The sequence below is a fragment of the Tamandua tetradactyla genome, chromosome X, assembly GCF_023851605.1.
Source record: "Tamandua tetradactyla isolate mTamTet1 chromosome X, mTamTet1.pri, whole genome shotgun sequence".
In the NCBI taxonomy this organism is placed as follows: domain Eukaryota; kingdom Metazoa; phylum Chordata; class Mammalia; order Pilosa; family Myrmecophagidae; genus Tamandua; species Tamandua tetradactyla.
Window position 1 is genome coordinate 61376400 of NC_135353.1, and position 12701 is coordinate 61389100.

At 38.9% G+C, this 12701-nt stretch overlaps 1 pseudogene; it reads right to left on the reverse strand.

Annotated features, from left to right (window-relative positions):
* Positions 1 to 3028: 3028 nt before the first annotated feature.
* LOC143670695 (large ribosomal subunit protein uL6 pseudogene) lies at positions 3029 to 3594 on the reverse strand (annotated as a pseudogene).
* Between the last annotated feature and the right edge of the window lie 9107 nt (positions 3595 to 12701).

Consider the following 12701-nt stretch of genomic DNA (forward strand, 5'->3'; position numbering starts at 1 on the left):
AAAACTGACTGGAAAGTTTAAGTGTGGGTGGAGCTTGTTGAATGAACTTCACTGTAAGGTGAATTTGGGTAAGCTATTTGGGAAATCCATGTCAGTATTTTTAGATTTTTCTGATAGCAGCAATCCAGTTTCCCTGAGAAGATTCTCCTGTTTCTTGTTTGAAGGGTAAATTTCAAAGTGGCAGTGTTCTAGGGGCCAAATGGAGGAAAAGGGCTAGGTGGGGGTTATTTTTTCATTCAGCATGCATACATTTGTTTAATTCTCTTGTTTTCTGTAAGGTACCCTTGTCCTGTGCCCAATACCTCCTTAGATTTATTGGGGATAAAATCTGAAGCTGGGGTTAAGGAGAGGAACAGTTGTCTCCCCAGCAGTGTGGTTGAGAGAGGTCATCTATGGATCTATTTTTTGTAAGCAGTTTTCAACCAATCCTTATTTTTGGCCTCAACTACTTTACATCTTGTCTAGAGGTATCTAGTGCTGCTATTTCAGCACCTTTTGGATATTCTACACAATAAATCAGGTTACTTCTGTTTTCCTACTGCCAGTTTAACATTCTGTTAAGATACAACTTCCCATTTGTCTTTCATTTCCAAAATATTGTTACTGTTGTCACTTCTATTTTCCCAGTCCTTCTGGGTTTATAGCTTTAAAAAATTATTTACTGTACCACTTGACAGTCTCAAACATTAGGGACTCCCAAGTCAATAGGTCAAGCCCTTGATCTTGAGGCCTGCTCTTGTGAAGCTTATGTATGTAGTGGGAAAGCTTAGCCTACCTGCAGGTATGCCTAAGAGTTACTTCTGGAGGACCTCTTTTGTTGCTCAGATGAGGTTTCTCTCTCTCTAAGCCCAACTCTGCAAGTGAAATTGTTGCCCTCTCCCTCTACGAGGGACATGACACCCAGGGTGAAAGTCTCCCTGGTGGCGTGGAAGATGAATCCCAGGGATGAATCTGGCCCTGGTACTGTGGGACTGACAATGCCTTCCTGACCAGAAGAAGGGAAAGAATTGTAACTAAATAAGGTATCAGTGGTTGAGAGAGTTCAAATAGAGTGGAGAGGCTATTCTGGAGGCTACTGTTATACAACTTCAGCCAGATATTGCTACTTACCATGGTTTGCCAACCCCCAATCAAAAGCGTTCCTGCCAACCCAAAGAACATCTAGGACTCTATCAGATTCTACAAGGTTCTATGAACTTGGATAACTTTCCAGGAACCTACAACCTTCAGATGGTTTTCTAGGTCAGATAAGCCCTGAAACCCAGAGGGACCAGCTTCTTTAAGAACATCAACTAGTTTCATCTCATCTCATATTATTGAGACCCTTTCTAACATGAAAAAGCTAGAATGGGCATAGCCCAAATACTCCTAAAGAGCGGAAGAAAAATCAAAGCTGATGATGGAGTTATACAGAGAAGGTAGGATTTTAACAAACGAGTATGAGTGCTGAATCATTATATTAATATTTCTTTTAGTCTCCAGTAGCTTAGACTAGCTAGAAGTAAAACCCTAAAATTGTGGAACTGTAACCCATACCAGACTCTGAAATCTGTTCTATGACTACTTGTTTCAGTGTACTTTGAAATTTATTGCTTCTTAATATATGTTATTTTTATTTTTTGGCATGGGCAGTCTCTGGGAATCAAACCCGGGTCTTTGGCATGGCAGACAAGAATTCTGCCACGGAGCGACCACTGCCTGCCCAATATATATTATTTTATACAATAAAAGTTTTTTTTTAATTTCCTGTATTTTTAGTGGGCTTTCTTTTTTTCTGGAACTCCTTTATTCCTTACCCAGAAATCACTCTAAGATTTCTTTATCAAATGGGAAGAGACCTGTCACTTTAGTTACTAAGCGGTGCTTAGCTATGTATCTACCAGAATAGCTAAAATTACAGAGACTGGCAATATGAAGGGATTGTAAAGTGTGAAACAATGTATGTGTGTTCTCATGCATTGCTGAAAGGAGTGGAAATTGGTACAGCTATTTTTGAAAGCTGTTTGACTATCCACAAAGTTAAACATACATTTAACCTCTGACCTAGCAATCCACTCCTACATATATACCTGAGAAGTGAGTGCTTCTGACCACCAGAAGTACTTGTACAAGAAGGATCATAGCAGAACTATTCATAATAGCCAAAACTGGAAACAACTAAAATGTCCATCAATAGGAGAATGAATAAATGAATTGCAGTGTATCAATACAAAGAAATACTACATAACAAATAAAACAAATTACTTACAGTTGCATGGATGGATCTCACAGATTTTATATTGTATGAAAAAAGCTAGTCACAAAATAATACATTATTATTGCATTTATTTCATGTTCAAGGACAGGCAAGACAGGTTTGCGGTGACAGAAAAATAGAATAGTGATTTTCTTTAAGTGGGTGGTGGCATCTACTGGAAAAGGGCATGAGGGAACTTCTGGGGTACTGGAAATGTTCTATTTCTTGTTTATAGGAACATCCTGGGTAGGGTCAGACATGTCTGGTCTGGGAAAGTGAGATTAGTAGTGTAGAGGAGAAGTTGAAGGGTGGGTATATTTGTGTGTGTCGGAGGAGAAAAGGATGAACCAAATAGAGCCACCATATACTATCCAGCATGTGCTAATTCTCAAAGTGATCATTCTTTGGAGCAGGTGTACTTAATTAAGGGTATGGGCTAATCTGAAAGGACATTTGATGAGGGTCATCTCTGTATTCCTTATTGAGAGATAGCAGGCCTGAGCAGCTATGAAGTGAGTGGCCAGGAAACATGGGTGAATTAAAAATAACTGAACTTATGCCAGTATATTTCAATCTTTATTCCAATGTGGTCTCAGATAGTTTTAGTTTTTGAGAGACAAGACATATTCATGTATCTAAAGTTCATCATTTATTCTTTCCCCACTATTACCATACCCATTCAGATTCTCACCCTCCCACCTCCTTTTTTTTTAACAGTTAAACTTTATTGCATCTTTAAAATCAAATAGGTCTGGTATCTTGTTGTTTCCATTGCCACAAACTCCTTAGATCTTATTCATCAGTCTGCTAAACTGTTCCTTTTTCAGATACAAAGATACCATTTCCAAATTTTCTTATATCCTTGTTTTTCACTGTTGCGGCTTGCTGAATCAAAGCAGCTGAATTTGATACAAGTTCAATGTCATTTCCTTCAAGAATTAACTCATCTTTCTGGGCTTGAGATACTGAACAGGCAATACTGGCCCATCCGAACCCTGTGGATGGATTTTTCACCCAAGAAACTTCAAATTTCAACAAGAAAACCACTCTCCTGAATAACAGCGTTGATGAGGAAGTGCACATACACAGACCTCATCTTGTAACGGAAGCCCTTGATCATGTTCTGTACATGGCTACAGATAGTGTGAACCATAGCCAGCTCCTTTCTATTTCCCCACCATTTGTTAACTCAAAGTCTCTTCTTTTTCTTCCCAAGTAGACTGAGTTCTACATTGATATGATTGAAGTCTCTTCGCAGGGTTCCCCGGGGGTCCCTTCACAATAACTGTGCCTCCCTTCAGTGTGATGTCAGCATTTTCTGGAATGTCGACAGTCTTGTTGCTGAGAATGGTCTTCATTCTCACAGTAGATGCGTCAAAGAGCCTCACCCCTTTTCACCTATAATGATTACTCCAACCTGATTTCTTGGCAGACCTTTTCTTACCATCATTGCCAATATACTCAATCTTGTGCATATACCCACCAAGCTTACCTGCCTAAAACACTACCTTACTGATACCACTCTTACTCAAATAAAAATGTCAGTTTGAGTTTCAGGTCCCTGAATCAAAAGACCTGCCCTACCTTATCTCTTCAGCAAGAACTGCCCATTCTATTTCCCTTTCATGTTCTCCATGATGCCAAGCTTGTCCATTCTAGTTGTTCTACACCCTGGCTTCATATAGGAATCACATGGGAAAGTTAACAACAATAACAAAATATATATATATATATATATATATACATACAGCAACCACAGAGAAAACAGTGCCCATGCCTCATCCTCCCTCACTGACCAATGTGGCCTTACTGCCAGATCTGTAGATTATTTTATCAGCAACTTTCTGTAGGATTAAGCCATAACAATAATTCACAGAAGATGCAACAGTCTTCACAGGTTACAAAGGAAGACAACTTCCTGGTTACTAGCTGGCTTTTTATTGTACAGGACCGAGTTTTCTTTTGCTTTGGCAGGTTAACTACATATTTCTGTCAGCACAAGAAACCTTAAGAAATCTTGAGAGGATGAGATATAGAACCAGTAAATTTCTTTGAAGACATTCCCAAGGGTATCAGGAATAAAAAATGAGGACTTGTGGTGGGGTTGTTTGGAGTTGCTAAAAACCAATTTTGCCCAATTCATATTTTTGAAAAAGAAAAAAAGCATCAAAGAGACTCCTAAGTCCCTTGGAGTGCATGGATGAGGAAGCAGAGATGGGGGAATAAACCACACTGTGCCCCATGCACCCATGCCCCTGTGCCATGCCCCATGCCCTGGCATACCCCACACCCTGCATCTTGCCCCTCCCCATACCCCATGCCCCACCCTTGAGCCATATCCTATGCCCTGCACCTGAGCGATGCCCTATGCCCCACCCCACACCACACCGAATGCCATGCCCCTCCACATCCAGCGCCATCTTACCCTGCACCCCAATGTCCCACTGTACACCCAATGTACTGTGCCTCACACGATGTACCACACACTCTTGTACCATGTGCCCTTTACCACACCTAGCCAGAAAGCATACCCAGGTTGGCTATGGACAGAGGCAGCTGAAATACCCAGTTCCATAAACCAAGGTCATTCCAAACAGGGGCCTGGGGTCCACCAGACCCATCATACAATCAGAATCTCAATAAGATGCACACGGCCAACCCCCCAGCCCTGGGGTTGGCAGCATTCAGTGTGCACCGGGAATAGTACACCTGGCTAGAATTGCACCAGGTCTCCAACCAGCTCAGCTGACTGCTGCAGTCACCTCAGGCCTGAGGTGAATAGGAGGTCAGAGAGCACCATCTCCTGGGAAGAAATGGAAAGTGCAGTTTGGGAAACTGCTTATCCATTTAGCTTCAAACAGATCCTCAAATAGAGTTGCATCCCCTGCATGAATTCTGGGCCTTAGTTTGACAAAGAATTACTGACAAACCAAGTGCAAAATAAGACCTTCTACACAAACTCAAGAAAGACAAAACCTTAGATGACTTAGGGAAATCAACTTCCAAAATAACACTTTCAAGATAATCAAATGCCTCAAAGCCAACAGAAAATCACAAAGCATATGAAGATGCAGGCAGCTATGGCCCAGCCAAATGAACAAATCAAATCATTGGCAGGGACACAGATTTTGGAACAACAAATAAAAAATGTTCATAGAAATCTCCTAAATAAATTCAATGGGTTGGCTAATGACATTAAAGATATCAAGAAGACACTAGGAGAGCATAAAGAAGAATTTTAAAGAATAAATAGAAAGATAGCAGATATCACAGAGATGAAAGCTACTGTAAACCAAATTAAAAATATACTAGAGACACACACTACTGCAAGTTTGAAGAGGAAGAAGAAAGAATAAGCAGATTAGAGGGCAGGACAATTGAATCTGAGTGCCCAAAAGAACAAAAAAAGATGGAAAAATTTGAATTGGATATCAGGGTAATGATAGACAGCCTGAAGCACACGAATATAAGAATCATCAGTGTTCCAAAAGGAGAAGAGAAGAATAAAGGGCAAGGAAGATTAGTTGAGAAGATAATGGGGGAAAACTTCCCAACTCTTATAAAAGACCTAAATATGCAAATCAAAGAAGCCCAATGAACCCAAAATAGAATAAACCCAAATACACCTAATCCAAGACACATACTAATCAGTCTGTCAAATGTTGAAGAAAAGCAAAATGTTCTGAGAGTGGCAAGAGAAAAGCCACACACCACATAAAAGGGAAACCACATAAGATGGAGATCAGATTACTCAACAGGCACCATGGAGGTGAGGAGGCAGTGATATGAAATATCCTGAAAGAGAAAGAATTCCAGCCAAGAATTCTTTATCCAGCTAAGCTGACCTTCAAAATTAATGGAGAGACTAAAATTTTCAGACAGACAAAGTCTGAGAGAATTTATCAACAAGAGACTGGCCTTACAAGAAATACTAAAGGGAGTTCTGTCCTCTTAAAACAGAAAAACAGGAGCGGGAGGTCTGGAGGAGGGCACAGAATGAAAGAGTACTAGTAAGGATAGCTTAAAGGATAAAAAAAAAAAAAAGAAAGAGGAAAAGGAATACATAGATCTGGCAAATAAAAAACAAAGGAAAAGATGGTAGAATCAAAATATGTCTCTACAGTAATAAATTTGAATGTTAGTGGATGAAACTCATCAATTAAAAGATACAGACTGGCAGAATGGATTAAGTAATATGATCCATCTATACGCTGCTTACAGAGACTCATCTTAGACCCAAGGATACAAATAGATTGAAAATGAAAATATGGAAAAAGATGTTCCATGCAAGTTGTAACCAAACGAAAGCAGGAGTAGCTATGCTAATATCAGACAAAATAGACTTTAAATGTAAAGACATCTTAAGAGACGAAGGACACAATATCATAATAAAAGGGACAATTCACCAAGAAGAGGCAAACAATGGCAAAACTGAAGGAAGCAATAGGTGATTAAATGGTAATAGTGGGAGACTTCACTACACCACTTTCCTCTATAAATACAACCACCAGACAGAGGATCAACAAGGAAATAGAGAACTTAAACAATTTGATAGATGAATTAGACCTAACATATATAGATTTTTATACCCTAAAATACCAGGATATACATTCTTCTCTAGTGCCCATGGGACATTTTCCAGGATAGATCATAAGATGGGGCAAAAAGCAGTTCTTCATAAATTTAAGAAGATTGAAATTTTTCAAAGTACTTTCTCTGATTCAGTAAAGTGGCAGGATACAAGATTAATATGCAAAAATCAGTAATGTTTCTATACACAAGGAATGACCTAGCTGAGAAGACAATTAAGGAAAAAAATCAATTTAAAATAGCAACTAAAATAATCAAGTACCTAGTAATAAACTTAACCAGGTATGCAAAGGACCTACACATAGAAATTTACAAAATATTACTAAAAGAAATTAAGAATCTAAATGGGTGGAAAGACATTACCTGCTCATGGATAGGAAGGTTAAATGTAGTTAAGATGTCAATTATACTTAAATCAATCTAGAGATTCAGTGCAATATCAGTCCAAGAACCTACTTTGAAGACTTGGAAAACCTAGTTATCAGATTCATTTGGAAGGGAAAGAGGCCTCAAATAGCTAAAAATATCCTTAAAAAAATAGAAGGACTAAGTGGGAGGACAGACACTTCCTGATTTAAAGCTTATTGTAAAGCCACAGTGGTCACAATAGCATGTATATCTGGCACAAAGATAGAAGAATTGACCAATGGAATTGAGTCAAGAGTGCAGAAATAGAACACTAAATCTATGGTCAATTGATCTTCAACAAAGTCCACAAATCCACCGAACTGGGACAGAATAGTCTTTTCAATAAATGGACATGGGAGAACTGGATATGAATAGCCAAAAGAATGAAAGAGGACCCTTACCTTACATGCCATACAAAAATTAACTCAAAGTGGATCAAAGACTTAAAAATAAGGGCTAGTGCCATAAAACTCCTAGAGGAAAATATAGGGAAACAACTTCAGGACCTATTAAGAGGAGGTAGCATCTTTATACCCAAAACACAAGCAACAAAAGAAAAAATAGATAAATGGGAATTCCTCAAAATTAAATGTTTCTGTGCCTCAAAGGACTTTGTCAGAATGGTGAAGAGGCAGCCAACTCAATGGAAGAAAAATATTTAGAAATCACACATCGTACAAAGGTTTGATATCCTATATACATAAAGAAATCGTACAACTCATAACAAAAGAACAAACAACCCAATTATAAAATGGGCTAAAGATATGAATGCAAATACAGATGGCTAAAATGGACATGTAGAGAGGCTCATTTTCATTAGCTATAAGGGAAATGCAGGTCAAGACTCCAATGAGATATCACCTCACAACTATAAGATTGGCTGCTATTAAAAAAAGAAGAAACTATAAATGTTGAAGAAGACATGGAGAAATTGGTACACTTACTCACTGCTGTTGGGAATGTAAAATGGTACAGCTGCTGTGGAGGGCAGTTTGGTGATTCTTTAGAAAACTAAATATCAATTTGCCCTATAACCCAGCAATAACACTATGCGGCATATACCCAGAACAGCTGAAAGCAGTTACACAAACAAACATTTCCACGCTGATGTTCATAGCAACATTATCCACAATTGCAAAAATATGGAAATAATTCAAGTGCCCATCAACAGACGAGTGAATAAGCAAAATGTGGTATATGCATATGATGGAATATTATGCAGCAGTAAAACACAGTGAGGTCCTGAAGCATATGACAAGATGGATGAGCCTGGAGGACATAATGCTGAGTGAAATAAGCCAGACACAAAAGGATAGATACTGTAGGATTTCGCTATTATGACACTGGTAAAGGTAAACTCAGAGGCATATAATGTAGAATATAGGAGACCTAGCGATACCCTACAGCTAGAGATGGGTGAACAGTTAACTAATGTGATTAGACTTAAATGTAAGATAATGGATAGAAATGAAGGCAGTTCAATAGGGGGTTTATAAGTAATATTGCCATATTGAAGATGAACATGATTGAAAGGGGTTGTATAGAGCCAGGTATCCCAATGATTAACACTTCAAATATAAATGTTCTTGAATGAACTACTGCAAAGTTATGATTCTTGTACAAAGAGTGTATAATTTAGGGGCATAGGGGGAAAACTGCTATTGCATGCTATGGGCTATATTTAACAGGAAGACATCAACAGTATGACACCAATACCAGGGGTAAATAATTGGTGGTGAGGGCAGGACTAGAGTTAAGAGTAGGTTTGGACTTTCTGTTTGGTGAGGGTGCGTTTATCAATTATTTTTCTCTTTGGAGCAATGAAAGTTGTCTAAATTGAGAGTGTTGGAGATGGAACAACTAAGTGAAGATAATGTAAGACTTGGAATGTTTTCTTTGGACATTATCCATGACGCCCAATGGATGGAGGTGGCTGAAAGATACGTTGACTTAGAAGTAGGAATAGCGAACTGTGGTGTATACATATGATGGAATATTGCATGGCTACAGAAAAGGATGAAGCTGTGAGGCATGCAATGAGGTGAATGAAACTTGGGAACATTATGTGCAGCAAAATAAACCAGAAACAAAAGAACAAATATTGTATGGACTCTTTTAGGAAATACTTATAAGAAAATCAGGACCTGGATTGTAAGTTCTCATAGCAGTCACATTTAGGATGGAATTATAAATGTTATTTCTAGATTTTGAGATGCTGTGCTATATATGTGTAACCTGGTATCTCCCTGGAGCTTTGGCTTACAGTGTGACACCTAAGACTCAGGTTGGAGTTCTGCACCTCTGAAAGTCAACATTGCTACATTCAACAACTGTCAAAGAAACCAAAAAAGAGAACAGACTTCAATTAGAGATAAGAACCAAGCCAGTCTGGTCAGGACTAAGGTAAATTAGAATACAAGGTTAAGGATGGCATTGTCTGTATTTTGGAACTTCACCTACTACATGAGACCAAAGGAAGATAAATTTATATTGTTCAAAACCTAAATTTTCTGTAGCATATAATCTAACTCAACCTGTCTGGATAGTTCATTTAAACAACCCAAACACATGGAGTCCAGAATGAGAATGAGGGCTTGTAATTCTGTATAGCTTAAGGTAATATCTGGATATATCACAGAATATGTTGGGCAGGAAGTATCTGGATACATCCCAGAGTATGTTGGGCAGATAATTAAAAAGTATTGGCAATGTCCCTTGAGGGATGGGGAAAACATATGGAACTATTAAAATGTTTAAAATGTTTTCCACCTGGGAAACCCCTGGCACTATCTCAAACATTAGGTACTTCTAAGTCAATAGGTGAAGCCCCTGGTGTTGAGGCTTGCTCTTAAGAAGCTTATTTCTGTAGTGGAGAAGCTAAGCCTACCTACAATTATGCCTAAGAGTTACTGCCAGTAAACCTTTTATGATGCTCAGATGTGGCCTCTTTCTCTCTAAGCCCAACTCTGTAAGTGAAACCATTGCCCTCCCCCTTATGTGGGACATGACATCCGGAGTGAAAGTCTCCCTGGTGGCATGGGAGATGACTCCCAGGGATGAGTCTGGCCCTGGCATGATGAGATCAACAACGCCTTCTTGACCAAAAGGGGGAAAATGAATGTAACAAAATAAGTTATGAGTGGCTAAGAGAGTTGAAATAGTGTAGAAAGTCTATTTTGGAGGCTATTCTTACACAGGTTTCAGCTAAATATTGTTAATTACCATAGTGTTCTAGTTTGCTAGCTGCCGGAATACAATATAACAGAAATGGAGTGGCTTTTAAAAGGGGGAATTTAATAAGTTGCTAGTTTACAGTTCTAAGGCCGAGAAAATGTTCCAATTAAAATAAGTCTATAGAAATGCATCCAGGGAAAGATACCTTGGTTCAAGAAGGCCAATGAAGTTCAGGGTTTCTCTCTCAGGTGGAAGGGCACGTGGCGAACACGGCGTCATCTGCTAGCTTTCTCTCCTGGCTTCCGGTTTCATGAAGCTCTCCGGGAGGCGTTTTCCTTTTTCATCTCCAAAGGTCATTGGCTGGTGAACTCTCTGCTTCATGGTGCTGCAATATTCTCTGCTCTCTCTGAATCTCCCATTCTCCAAAATGTTTCCTCTTTTATAGGACTCCAGTAAACCAATCAAGACCCACCCAAATGGGTGGAAACATGTTGTCACATAATCCAGTTTAACAACCACTCTTGACTAAATCACATCATCCAGGGAGATGATCTGATTACAGCTTCAAACATACAGTATTGAATAGGGATTATTCTACTTTTATGAAATGGGATTTTGATTAAAACATGGCTTTTCTAGGGGGCATGCATCCTTTCAAATCAGCACACAAAGTTTGCCAAAACCCCAACCAAAACCATTCCTATTAACCCTAAAGAACACTTAGGGCTCTATCTGAGATTCTACAAAAGTGTCATGCACTAAGCTTACTTCCCAGAAACCTACAACCTTCAGATGGTTCCTAGGCCAGGTAAGTCCTGAAATCCAGAGGGGCCAGCCTCTCCAAGAACATCAACTAGTTCCATTTCCCTATCCCATATTATCAACACCTCTTTGCAACATGAAAAATTCAGAATGCACATAACTCAAACACCCGTAAAGCTTGGGAGAAAAATCAGAGGAAAGAAAGAATTATAACAGTGAAGATAAGATTTAAGAAATGAGTATGACACTGAATCATTATATTGACTTTTTTTTTTTTAGTCTCCTGTGTCTTGGAGCAGTTAGAAGGAAAAACCTGAAATTGTGGAACTGTAATCTACACCAAACTCTGAAATCTGTCCTATAAGGACTTGGTTACAATATGCTTCAAAATTTATTGCTTTTTATCTGTGCTATATTTCACAATAAAAAATGTTAAGAGAATATCCAAGGGACAAAGGAAAAGGGAAAAGAAGAGAGAGACAATATGCAAATCCACCCACTAGTCTGACTCTCTATTGTGACTTTTGCAGCAGAAATCTGGAAATGATCCTTTTGAAGTCGGATATTTATTATTGTTCCCAGCTCTTTGCTAGCCCTATGGAGTTACAAGAAGCTCAGAATCAGATATATGTGCTACAAACATATATATTACACATATGTACACATGTGTTTTCTTCTTTAGGGTCAACAGCTCTTCTCATAAATATCTTTCTCACCTCAGCTGCACCTTTAGGATTCCTTAGGATAGGTCACTCTAATTCCTGCACTCACTGCGGAATTAATGGCAAGCATCTGCGCAGGAAGGCTGCAAAGTAGTTCCCCAAGAATGGATGAGGAAGGAACAGAGAAATAAATCAGGAAGCGTTTCCACCCAGTGACTGAAGGATGGACTAACTGAGGGAGCAATGTGGAGAGATATGAGCTAAAATCTGTCAAATCTGAATCCCCAACCTACCCTCTAAGTTGCATCATTTCTCATCCAGATCTGCATTTTATTCACATTGAGTTTAATGGTGGTGAAAGAATGAACCTTTCTCAGGGAGTCCAAGTGAAAGGAAAGGATATGGAGGCTTCGGTTTCATTTCAGCAGGAATATTTGTCTTCTTTGCCAGAGGTCCCCTGGGTTCTCTTTGCTTGTGAACTCTGTCCTTTTAGGATATGGTATAAACCATATATCTTTCAACCCCAGCTCCTGGGGTTCTGGGATATCTTGTTTGGCCTTTTGGTTTTCCTCAGAGAAGTAAAAGTCCCCAACTGGCCCAGAGCCACAGGGATTCAGCATCCTGTCTCCAGGAGTAAGTCTGTACAAATACGTTAGCTTGAGCTGCTGACTTCATTCTCTTTTTTAAAACTTAGGGAACATTTTAGTTTGTAAAAGTCCACTGGACTTATCTTAGATAGCAAAGCCATTTTTGCTTAAGTTGCTGTTAAATTCCAATTTTCTTAGATTTCCTTCATCCTAAAACATGACACCTAACAAAGAGTACTTCTTAGTCCTCTAATTTCTTAGTATTGCTAGATACAAGAGGGG